This window comes from Canis lupus, chromosome 11 (assembly GCF_011100685.1).
Source record: "Canis lupus familiaris isolate Mischka breed German Shepherd chromosome 11, alternate assembly UU_Cfam_GSD_1.0, whole genome shotgun sequence".
Taxonomy (NCBI): Eukaryota; Metazoa; Chordata; class Mammalia; order Carnivora; family Canidae; genus Canis; species Canis lupus.
In genome coordinates this window covers 56676949-56689424 of record NC_049232.1, presented here as the reverse complement: position 1 = coordinate 56689424, position 12476 = coordinate 56676949, and the positions used below count along the sequence as shown (strand labels likewise).

General features: G+C 40.8%; 1 long non-coding RNA gene across 2 annotated transcripts; it reads right to left on the bottom strand.

The window, feature by feature from the left end:
- Nucleotides 1-950: 950 nt before the first annotated feature.
- LOC111098106 lies at nt 951-12072 on the bottom strand. 2 transcript variants are annotated; one of them, XR_005367046.1, is made up of 4 exons: nt 11866-12072; nt 2553-2865; nt 1318-1545; nt 951-1200 (listed from the first exon to the last, which is right to left on the bottom strand). It is a non-coding gene; the product is annotated as an uncharacterized LOC111098106 (long non-coding RNA). The 2 variants fall into 2 exon arrangements; XR_005367045.1 differs by having other exon boundaries at nt 2553-2666.
- Between the last annotated feature and the right edge of the window lie 404 nt (nt 12073-12476).

Below are 12476 nucleotides of genomic sequence, written 5' to 3'. Positions count from 1 at the left end.
TAGACAGGAGGTGGAAGAGGCCTTTTGAATGTTTCCTGTGACACGTACTGCTGCCTTTTGCCTCCATGCCTTTGGCTTTGATGTATGAGGTTGAACTAGAAAGTCAATATTTGACTATGTTTCCCTTACGAAAATGGCTATTTCATTGGCTTTGATTCAATATCTATTACTTGAAATACCATTGGCTTCTTCTGCCATCTTTCTGTATCAAATCCCTTTTCTCCAAGGCTCAGCCCAAATATTAGACCACCACACACCTCCCTCGAGACCCAGTTCCCCCTCGCAAGTGTCTGTGTGCTAATTTACCACGACCCTAATCACTGCCCAAGGGGTATTGTAGGCTCTGCTTTTACATGGCTACTCTCAACTCCTAACCATGAGCTTCATTTTTGGACCCTCTCCCCACTTTCCCAACATCTGCCAGCACCACCTCTAGAACTGAATAGGACCTTCTGTTGGGTAGAGTAACAATTCATAGGTGACCTCACTTGGCAAAACAGAATTGAGGTTTCAGATACAATGAGGGTTCTAGTTGGCTGACCTGGAGATAGGGAGATTATCATGGTGGGCCCAGTCTAGTCACATGAGTGCTTAAAGGTAGAAGAAGAGGCAGAGGAGAGGGTCAGAGTGATGTAATGTGACTCAACCTGCCTGTGAAAATGGCAGAAGGGGCTACGAGCCAAGAAGTGCAGGCAGCCCCTTGATACTGGGAAAGGCAAGGAAACGGATTCTCCCCCAGAGAGTCCAGAAAGAATACAGCCCTGCTGGCACCTTGATCTTAGGCCAGGGAGCCCCTGTGTGACTCTTGACCTACAGTACCATAAAATAATGCATAGGCGTTGTTTTAAGCCACTCAGTTTGTGGTGATTTCTAAACCACGGCCATAGACAACAAACACAAATCTCAACGAATATTTGTTTAATTAACCGATCACAGTCATTTTTTAATCATTTTTTTATTTCTAAACCAGAATTAAATCAACTCAAATTTCACAGGATCTCACATTTAGAAGATTTTTATTTATGGAGATGAGCAGAAATGTAAATCTTCTTTCTTTTCATTGAAACACACACTCAAAACAATGTATATATTTTTAAAGGCTTAAGAAAGGAGGAGGATCATTTATCACCTCACCAAGATGCAATTGCTGTCATTCTCTCTTCCCTTCCATCCCTGATCATAGGCACGTATTATTTTACCCTGAAATCACAACAATCATAGCAGAAATAGGATTACATATCCTTTTACATTTGGTATCTTATGATTAATATATCTCATAGTTTGATGTGGTCCTCATAATTGTGATTAAATCATTACCTTTCATTCCATGAAGCTGGAGTGCCAGAACTTACTTTCCATTCATTCCTACTCGGTCAGTCATTGGGTTTTTTTCAGGTCTTTTTTCCTTACACTCAGAGAAAATACTGGAATTAGTCTTTGTTTTCCTTTAGCCTTTGCTTCTGCTGAGTTATCTTCACAGCTGACTTCCCCAATGGAGACAACTGAAAGAGTCACAGTAGTAGTGATGTCTCTCGATGGGTATCGCTAGAGAGATACCAGCAAGGCTGTCAGAAGTTGACCAGTTTCACAACTATTCTTGGAATTTGGGACTTCTCATAGTTGTGTGTATATTGTGATGGTTTTGTTCACTAGTCAGGGTGACCATCCATTTGTTATGTCATTTGTTATATTTTTATTGAGCAAAATATGCTTATGGCCTTTGTTCATTTACCTATAGTAAGAACTTGATTATTTTCTTATAAATAATACTTTAGAAAATGTAATTGTTAACTTTCTGTCAAAAGTGTCTACTTGTCTTTGGTCATCTGGTTGGCTTTTTAATTTTCCCTCTGGAGGGTTGGATTTGCTTGTTTGTATAAGTTTTTAGGAAAATCAAACCAAACCCAAACCCTAACAACAACAAAATGAAACAAATTCTATGTTATCTGAACTCTGTGAAGCAGGCTAGGCAATTCAAAACAAATGGGAACATTTGAAGTGGAGTATTATATGAATAACCTGTTATGCTGGCTTTCCATTTTAATCTGATAACTTATTCTATAATTTATAACATTAATAACAATTTATTATTTTTGGCAAAAATTCTGTGGCTTATTTAATTTTCTTTTATCTCCCAACAAAGCTGTAATTTGAAAATGAGCAAAAACCTTAAAATTAAATCAATTCAGGAAAACCTAACCTCTACTTCTGTATTACAATGTTTTTTTTCTGATTATAAAAATAGTGCATGTTTATTTTACAAAAATTAAAAATGACAGAAAGGAATTTAAAAGTAAATAGATTTCAACTTTAATCTCTCATCATCCAGAAATAACTCCTGCTACACTGAGGTACATTCTCTTTTGGTCTTTTTTGCCAAGTGTGTGTGCAACTGTATAAAATTTTAATAAATTCTTGATTATATCATTTTGCATCCTATTATTTCATGACCTGATTTTTTTTTCTGGTGAGCATTTTCCTGTATCATTAAATACTTTTGAACCAGCCATATAATTAAATAACATTATCTCCATGGGCTAATTAGGCCCTACCTTAGAAGCAGTTTGAACTCCTGAAGGAAGTCTTCACATTCCTTAGTGGAAGGATGAGTCCAATTTTTCTGCCCCTGGTCCCGAGATCAAATTCACAGAGCCTCCTGGGAGCAGCTGACAACAGAAACAGTCACCTTGTGTGTGAGAATGAGAGCTCTCCTTGTGGCCGCTCTAGATCTCACATCCCCATCCACCTCCTACAAGTCCTGGCACACTGTGTTCCAAGGCGCTACTTATTTTTAGAAGATGTTTTCCTCTTGTTTCTGCAGCTGTTTCTAATCACAAGCCTTGGGCACTCCATCCCAAAGAAACCCTGGCAGAGACAAAGGTGTAAAGAAGGAAAGGACAAGGCGCTTGTCAGAACTATCTTACACACCGTATTTACTGAAAAGGAATTTATCCACGGAGGAGAGCACATTTATTACTGCACTGGGACAAAAAAGAAGAGAGGATGCACAGCCAAGCAGACATGGCTTGAGTCCCCACACTGCCCCTAAACTGCCATCTGGGTGACCCGAGGGAAACACCTTCACTGGGCTTTAATCTTTTCTTCTGTTTAATAACAAATACACCACTAAATTATGAGGGTTAGATGATGAGGTAAAACTGCTCTGTAAATTGTAAGGACTATTTCTATACCTTCATTAGACAGGGAGAAGGAACTTCTAGGGCATTCTTCCTACATTTATACTTTTTGTTAATTATTTATGCTTTCACAAGTTATCAACAAGATAAACCAATCTATATACCTAAAACTCTAAGGAGATTTGATAATTTAAAAGGAATCAGAGTTTTGAGTAAAATTATGTTCAGAGCTGTCATAAATCCCCACATTTCAGTGGCTTAACACAAGAAATGTTGTGTGGCTCCTGTGAACATCCAACACAGGTGTTGCTGGTTGGCGACCAGTCTTCCAGGGACCTGGGCACCTTCCACATTGTGGCTCTGTCCTTGCCCTCTGGGGTTTCTGGACACTCTGCCTTCAGCCAGCAGATGAGACAAATGGAAGGAGGGAAAACACACACATCTACCTGTCAGTCACAGCAGCCAGAAAGTGATACTCATCATTTCATCATATCCCATTGGCAAGAATCCATGTCATAGCACACTCTGATGCTAAAGAAGCTGGGAAATACAGTCTAGGTTTGGTGAGTGGTTAGCCAGCCTGCCACATGTATTAGTATAATTATTAGGAGGAAACCTATGCCAAGAATAGATGCTAAGAGTGATCATTACCTAGAGTTTTGGGTTTAAAGTGAATGACATGGTTGTCTTTGTGGTCCCTTATAGTCTTGTTCACAGCACACTCTTACACTCTTATAAGTGTATGGCCTCATAGCATACTCATATGGTTTTGTTTACAGGGATCTTTAGAGGAAGACTACATTTGTTTATGCATTTGTTCATTGATTCTTCATTCATTAAAAAAGCATTAGTCAAGCCCATACTATGAGCAAGTAATCTATAGCCCTGAAAAACAACATACTGGAGGCCTAGAGTTCTCCCATTGTTCTGCAAGCTACAAGTGAAGAGCTACTATCCCCAAAGACCTCTGTTCCATTTTAACACTAACCCGAACACTAACCTGAAAATAGGCTGCTATCTCAGGTCTGGTCTCTGCCTCTGATAGTGTGTGGCCTTGGGCAAGTTACCTAGCCTCTCTGGGTTTCTGCTTTCTTATCTGTGAGATGAAGATGAATAAGAAAGTACCTGAACACAGCTCATACCCCACACATGTTAGCTCTGTGACCACCATCACCACATTTCTTCCATCCACCCTACGCTGCCCACCTATAACAACTCCTGCTCGAATGTGCAGTTTGGGGAATGGGCAAAGAATTTGTTATTCAAATAAATAACTTTTACTGAATGCACTAGCTGTGAAATCTGCCAGCGAGGATGTGAGAAGTGTGATTATTTCGATGATGGGAAATTGGAAAGAGAATGTTCTAAATCATGGCTTGCCAATCCTTTTCATCCAGATATAATATTAATAGGTATCATTTATTAAATACCCACTTCCTTAAAAACTGCTAAAGTGGGTCTTTATATAATCCTTTTTATTTAATCCTCACAGTAACCTCATGAAATAGGTGTTATTATCACTTGTCAGAATGAACAGCAATAACAACAAAGATGAGGATCAGAGGGGCTTGTGATTTGCCCAAAGTCACACAGCTGATAAACACCAGAGTGGAGATTTGAGCCCTGGGTGGTCCAGCTCCAGGTCTGTGCTTTGCCTACAGGGCACACTGCTTCCCAGCTCCTTTTAACTAAAGGGGCTCTTTCTTGGACATGGCAGGACAGAATCACAATATTCTCATGACACGTTACTGTTGTCAAATGCCATGCTGTCTTTTGATCCTCATATCACCCTATGATTAAGCAGGGCAGGAATTACCATCTGCCTCAGACACTGAGGAGCAACTGAGATTCAGGGAGGCCCCTCCATGTTGTGTGAGGGACTAGCAATAATAGCAAGCATTTCCTGAGAAGTACTTTGTATACATTTCTCATTTAGTGCCCATAAAAACTCCATGACACTAGTACCTTCATTGTCTCCATTTTGCATGTGCCAGGGCTGGCACTTAAATATTAGAATCCTGTGCCAACCAACTCACATGCAACGAAGAAGACAAAATTCAACATGTTCCCAAGCTAGAGACTGAGAAATACTGTCTCCCAGGCCCCTTGTCTGGAAAACAAAAACAAAAACATGTCTCCATTCAATAACTGCTTTCTGAGCATCTATTCTGTGACATGTGGCATGCTTAGGCAGGATAGGGACCTGTTTTCATGGGGTGACAGCTTAGTAGGAAAAAAAACAGATAATAAACAAGGAAACAAATTGGTAAATAATACACTTTCTGATAGAAATGGCACTTAGGACATAAAACTGGCTAAAGGGGTAGAGGGGGTGGCTAGTTTAGATAAGGTGGCGATATCTGGCCAGGTGTCTGAGTGTTAATAAGCATCCAACACCCAGCCGCACAAACCTCTTGGGGAAGACAACTGGGTCTGAGGAAACAGGGAGTATATTGGCCTTGAAGTGTCTTAAGAAGAGTACAAAAGCTGGAGTGGCCATAGAAAACAGTTAACAATAGAGTAGTAGTAGAGATGAGAATAAGGAGAGTATGAACCATAGAAAAGCATGGCCAATTGTCACTTGGGAATATAGAAGCAAACATTTTACATTATAAATATTTAAAAAATCAAATCCAAGGGTGTATTAAAGAATACATTGTGTCCAAGGAGAGCAGATCCAAGGGGCAAAGGACAACTCAACATTAGAGAAATTCATCATGTCATCCACCACAAAGTTGAAGTAATATTAATGATCTCAATAAATATAAGAAGCATTCAATAAAATTCTGCATTCAGAATTAATTTTTTAAAATCTTGGTGAGTCAGAAATGGAATGGAAGTTCAGCAACAGAAAAAAAAAGTATCAATCAGGAATCATCTGTAATTAAATGCTCAGTGATGGGGTCTCAGAAGCATTCCCACTAAAGATGAGCACAAGACAGAACCAATTGGAGTCATTGATACTAGTTATTATTGCCCAGGAAGTCAAAAAGGCAAGGAGAATAGACTTAAATCCTAGAAAGGAAAAACAACAACAACAACAACAACAACAAATCCTTTCACTTTTTGCAGATAATATGACTGCCCACCTAAAAAAAATCCAAGGGAACCAAAAGAAAACTATCAGAATTAGTAAGAAAATTCAAAACTATAGAGAGACCCATCTATATACTTAATCCAATGGCTTCCCAATATACTAGAATTAGCAGAATAATAATTTTTAAAAGAATTCAATTTATACAAAACCCACAAATATAATTTTTAAGTATGCAAGATCTATTTGAAGATAAAATAACTTAAGAACCTAGATAAATGAAGTTGTAAACCTGATTGGAGAGATTTAGTATTGAAAATACACCATTTCCCCCCCATATTTATTTATCAATGCAATTTCTACATTCAACAGCATTTCTTATTCGGGTCTTATCCTACCAGATGTCAAAACACACAGTAAGCTTTTGTAGTAAAATGGTCAAGTATTGGTGCAGATATTAAGAAATAGATCAACGAGACAAAATAATAAACCCAGCACCAAACTCAAGTGTTTATGAAAATTAAGTATACCATCAAGTTGATAGTTCAAATTAGTAGAGAAACAACAGACTAATCCACAAGTGAGACTGGACCAATTAGCTATCCTTTTGGGAAAAAATTAAAGTGCACACTTAGATAAAGGATTACTACCCAGAACGTAAAGAGTTTCTAACAAAGCAAAAAGAAAAAGACAAGTCAATTATAAAAATTTGTAAAGGAAATAAAAGGGAATTTACGGAAAATTAATAATTCACACACAGTAGTCATAAAGAGCTGTATCAGTGAGAGAAAAGAGAATTATTTAATGCAAAATAAAAAGATTAGTTGGTAAAAATGTGGAGAAACAGACATTCTCATATACACTATATGTATAAACTGATGAAGGCACTTGATGAAGGCCTTTGAGAACATCCATCAAAATTTCAAATGTACATATCAAATGACCCAGCTATTCCCCTCCTCGGGCTCTTTCCAGAAAAAAACAGTTGTTTGTGTGCCCCCACGCAACTCATTGTTCAAATTTATGTACATAGATCCAAGAATGCTCATCATGGGATTGTGTACAGTAGCAAAACACCAAAAACCTAATTTACTATTAATAGGAAGGAGAATAGGTAAGTAAATTATGGTAGAAAATCCCTTGCTCAAAAAGCAGAGTGCAGTAGAGATATGGCAACAGGAAGATCTCCAAAATATATTACTTAGTGGGAAAAGCAAGCAACAAAATGATACGTGATTAATATGTGTACGAGTGTAAATGCATCAAGAGGAGAGAAGAGTGTATACCACGCTTCCTCTAGGGTGGGGAGGAGCGGGGAAAAGAGAGCTCCACTCTCCTTATATATCACATCTGTCATTTGGCTCTTCTACCAAAAAAAACATTTGAATTATTATATCATTTGAGTAATGTCTGGAAACGTGCACTAGGCATCATCACTATTACTGTGTGATGGGAGGACAGGACAAAAGGGAAGACGGAGGAATGAAATGCTGATTCTCATCTCTCAGGGTTTAGGATCCCTGACCTTGAGATTCAGACCTGGGGAGAGGAAGAAAGGAAGGAAGGGATACAAATAGTGTGGAGAGGGCGCACATGGAAGGTGCCCACTTCTTGGTCACTGTGTGTCCCCTGGGTGCTGGGTGGCTCTGCTTCAGTGTCACTGGTCAGTGGGCAATCTGAGCCATCTCCAACACCTCCACCATTCATCACTCTCACAAGGGACATCAAGATGCCTTCCTATCATGATGACAGTGGCCTGCATACCCTCTTTATACATAACTCAAGGATTCTGAATAAGCAAGGACTAAGGTATCTGGTCTGGCTTTCTCAGGGCAGGTGCCTTTCTCAGATACTTTGACTGCCTGGCTTACCACCCCCACCTGCAACCCCAGCTGCACGAGCACAGATGGGGAAAAAATTTAGTTTATACCAACCTCAATACATGGCAGCTCATAAATCAGCCCTTAAATAATCACGAGCCTGTGGGACTCAATACTTAGGACCCCAAAATAAAATTCAGAATTGCAATGCCTCTGTAACCATTATTACGTATTAAAATAATTAGCGGGCATAATATTTTGCGGTTATCAAGTACTTCCAATTTATTATTTAAAGGATCTTTACACCAGCCCTGTCGGTTGTACGACACAGGGATTATTTTTCTATTTCATCAGTTAGGAAACTGAGGCTCAGAAAGGGAATGTAATTGCCCAAAACTTCATCACTACTAAGAGGCAGCAAAGACTGGATACAGGCTTTCTGACTCTAAAATACATGCTCTTTCTACGTAAGTCCCGCTCATTCCAAAATAACCAGTGCTACCACATTTATTCAGGATCTATCCTGGGAAACTTAATGCTCAGGAGCATTGTCCCTACCCCAGAAATGAGGGCATCTGAAGCCCCTGCACCAGCCCCCAGAGCGGCTCTCTGAGGCTCCTCACCCTGGGGTTCACCCTAGATTCCAGAGGTCCTCACCTCAGTGAAGTTGCTCCTCATCTGACTCACTGGGCTTCTCTGCCCCTAACAGACTAGAAATAGAGAATCTGAGCGGTGGGATGGGGGCAGGAGGAACCTTTGAGACACAAGCTGTGCTATTCTCATTGTTTTTACTCAAACATGAATCTTTGTTCTCCTATGCAAATTTTGAGACGTTGGTGCCAATCTGTTCTGAACAAAAGAATTTTGGTCTGAAAAAAACAAAATTTGAGATGGGAAGTCTGGCTTTCCTAGTTGCTCTTTTGAGCATCTGCCTCTCCCCACACCCTCCCCACCACGTTGGATGTCTCCCAAAGGTAGACGCGAACTTTGAGGAAAACTTCTTGGGCTGCTTACCAGTTGCAGAAGTCAAGGAGGATTTGTCAAGGTTACTAAAATAAGCAACCTTACAAAGCTTGGCAAGTTGAACCAGCTGACCCTAAGGTCCTCCCTCGACACCTCAAAGATCTTAGGGTCCTTGGTTTCAATGGATATTTATCCAGGCCTTACCCTCTACTTCTTCTAAATGGAGTTGTCCATTGGCTTTATAGTCACAATATTATACTAGCGACACTATTTTATGTTTTTTAAAGATTTATCTATTAATTTTAGGAAGAGAGAGAGATAGCAGGGGGAAGGGGCAGAGGGAGAGGGAGAGAGAGCCCCAAGCAGATTCTGTGCTAAGGGTGGAGCCAGACACGGGGCTATATCTCATGACCTTGAGATCATGCCCCGAGCTGAAACCAATAGTTAGTAGCTTAACCAACTGAGCCACGCAGGCACCCCAATGACACTATTTTAAATATAATTTATTTAGCAAATAATTATTTAACTGAAGTGTGCTTTCCCCATGTCATTTTCTAATCCTCAGCCAGAGACCAAGAAAAAAAAGTGTACACGGACCAAATTCTTATTCTACCTACACTGAACATAATAAGCATCTATACATATTGATATACAGATTTTCTGATCACTTCAATTGCCGTATAATAGTTCATTCATGGTTATACCTAAATTTGCTTAATATTCTGTTGTTGAACACTGAACTTGTTCAGAATTTTATTGGAATTATAAATAATGCTTCGATGAGCATCTTGGTGCATAAGGCTTCCTTACCTTCTATTTAGTGATTTCTTTTAAAATTCTAGGAAGGAAAGTACTGCGTTGCAGGACACAGGCATCTTTCTAGTTCTTCTCATAGGTCTGACTAACAAACTTAACCAACTCACCTGAATATTGGACATTGATTCGATTTTGCTACTACTAATTACATTAGTGGTTATTTTCGTATTATATTTTCTTTGTCAATCCTTTGTTCAGTTTTATCTGCCTTAAGACAGCCTCATTTATCTTTCTCACAATCACAAAGAAGGAGGCATTTTAAAACATTTAGAAGGATTCATATTTAAGCTCAGATGAGAACAACTTATCACCTACCAGCTCATATGATAAATATCAAATAAAGAAGTCAGCCTATATGTGCCATTTTCAGTAATGGATTTTTCTCCTTGCATCAAAGGAATGAGTTTTTGTATCCAAATGCCTCCCTCACTGATTTCATATGCCTGAAGGAAGTATGGCTATTGAAACAAAAAAAAAAAAAAAATTCCAAACCCCAGTGAATCAGAATCTCCAGGAAGGGCTTGGGAATCTGTTTTGTGAGGGTTGGAGTTGGGTTGAATTTTAAATAAACCTCCCTAGTGATTCTTGTCATCAGGGAAGTTTGGAAACACCTGCATTAGACCTCGGGTCAATGGATGAAGGCCACCGGGAGTCAGATTTCTGCTCACCTGAGAGAATTCATGAACAATCAGGCCCATCTAGTGGTGAAAAGGCTGCCTGGGGTCATCCCCTGTCCCTGGAGGTGTCTGCAGTCCAGACAACCAGAGCCAGCTACCCTCCCACCCCCACCAGGAGGCTCCAGAGTGCATCACAGAAGCTCTGGTCCCCTGCGAATCTGGGAGCCCCCTCCCACCACAGCTCCAGGGCTCCCACAGAGCGCCTCACAGGAGCGGTGGGACTAGGGGTCTTAAAGTATCCTTTCCAACCACTGCTTGATTCTGCAATTTCAAATAATAAAACAAATAGTTCACAAATGTAGCTCTGAAATTTTCCTACTCCCCTTTCCAAGAAGACATAATACAGACTTGATCTGAAATAGAACTGGGAAGGGAAAGCTAGTCGAGACTCCCTATTGTCAGGATATTCCAGGTCTCTCTACCACCTTCCCCTCTGATGCTCAAATCCCCTTTACGACACCCCAGTAAGTGGCCCTCCAGCCTCCAATGAGGACTCGGTGACTGAGTACTCCCTAATTCCATGACAACTCTTTCACAGGATCATGAAAATCATCCTTTACCCACACTTTATACTAAACTGGGGGAAACTGAGTCACAGGCATAGCTGGGGCTAAAGTCCTGGCCTCTTGGCTTATGTCTAAGTCCCTGGCCTCTTGATTTGGCCCTTGCTGTGAGTTCACCATGTTGTATTTGCTTGAGGAGTAAGGGAGCTCAAATCTGAGAACCTGTCCTCTAAAGGACTAAACTCCACAGTGCTTTGGTTAGCCCAGGTACCTATGTAGATTCCAACTTTCTTGGAAACTTCTTATTAAGCCATCATTCATTACACTGAACGTTCAGCAAAATGTGAAGACCTGTGAAACATGGGGGTCAGGGGGAGCAGTGAAAAGGCGACAGGTCACAGCTTGCACCCGTTCCCCAACTATCCTCTAACCACTTCGTTCTTCAGAGCCAGAGCGGGTGCGGATCTGCAGCATCATCTGGAGATGCAGCATCACCCCCACTCCACCCCAGCCCTACTGAATCACAATCTGCACAAACTCCCCAGGTGATTACTAGGCAAAGCACATTAACATTCGAGAAGCACTGCTCTAGAGCACTCCTAGAGATAAAGAACATCATTTAATAATTTTTATAATAAAAGTAATAAAAGCCCATTGTAGAAAATTTGGAAAGCATCCCCCCTCCCCACTCCCATTGTTTAGGGAGGAAGATGGAGGCGGAAGGCAGCTTGAATGGGAATAGAATCAGGCTCCTGCACATGATGATGGCAAAACCTCTCCCGCTTCTTTGTGTACTTATGGGGGGCAGGCACTCTAAACCCAAAACGACTGGTCTGGGGTAGGGTGGGCAGCCAAGCGATGAGAGGGGTGGAGAAAGTTGCTAAAAAACCTTGACTAATGACACGCAGCACTCACAACTTTGTGGGCAGGAGCAGTTCTGTTAAACTATGGGGCAGGTAGGAAAACGTGTCCCTTCTTCCCCATGCCTCACATCTGGACTGAGTCTGAGGGTCCTTTGGGAGGAGCTGTGCAGACCAGATGGCTCAGACTGAGAGCCCCACTGAGGAAAGGAAGTGACCCTGGAGGGAGGACAGGCCCCTTCCCTGCCTGGGGTCTCAAAGACTGTAGAGATTCCAAGGGAGTTGCTAGGAGATGAGGGAGCTTTTTATGACAGATCAGGACATGAAATCTGTTTACCTGCCCTTGAATCTGGGAAAAGCAGAGGCAGAGCAGAAGGGGATTCACCCCACACTCAGCCTCTCCCACCCCCCTTCACCCTCTAGGGCTAGGAAGGTTTCCGGCCATAACTCCCGGCCAGTGTTCACAGTACTTTACCCCATGAACACCCTATCATCAAAATGCTCCCACGTGGTTAAAGATTCTTTGAAAGCATCATTAATAAAGACAGTATCACTACCACATTTTTAAAGAAGTATTTCCCATTTTGGACTGCTATATTATTTCTATTTTCACTGTTATATGTGGTGTTGCAATAAACATCTTTATTCACACATCTTTGTCTATAT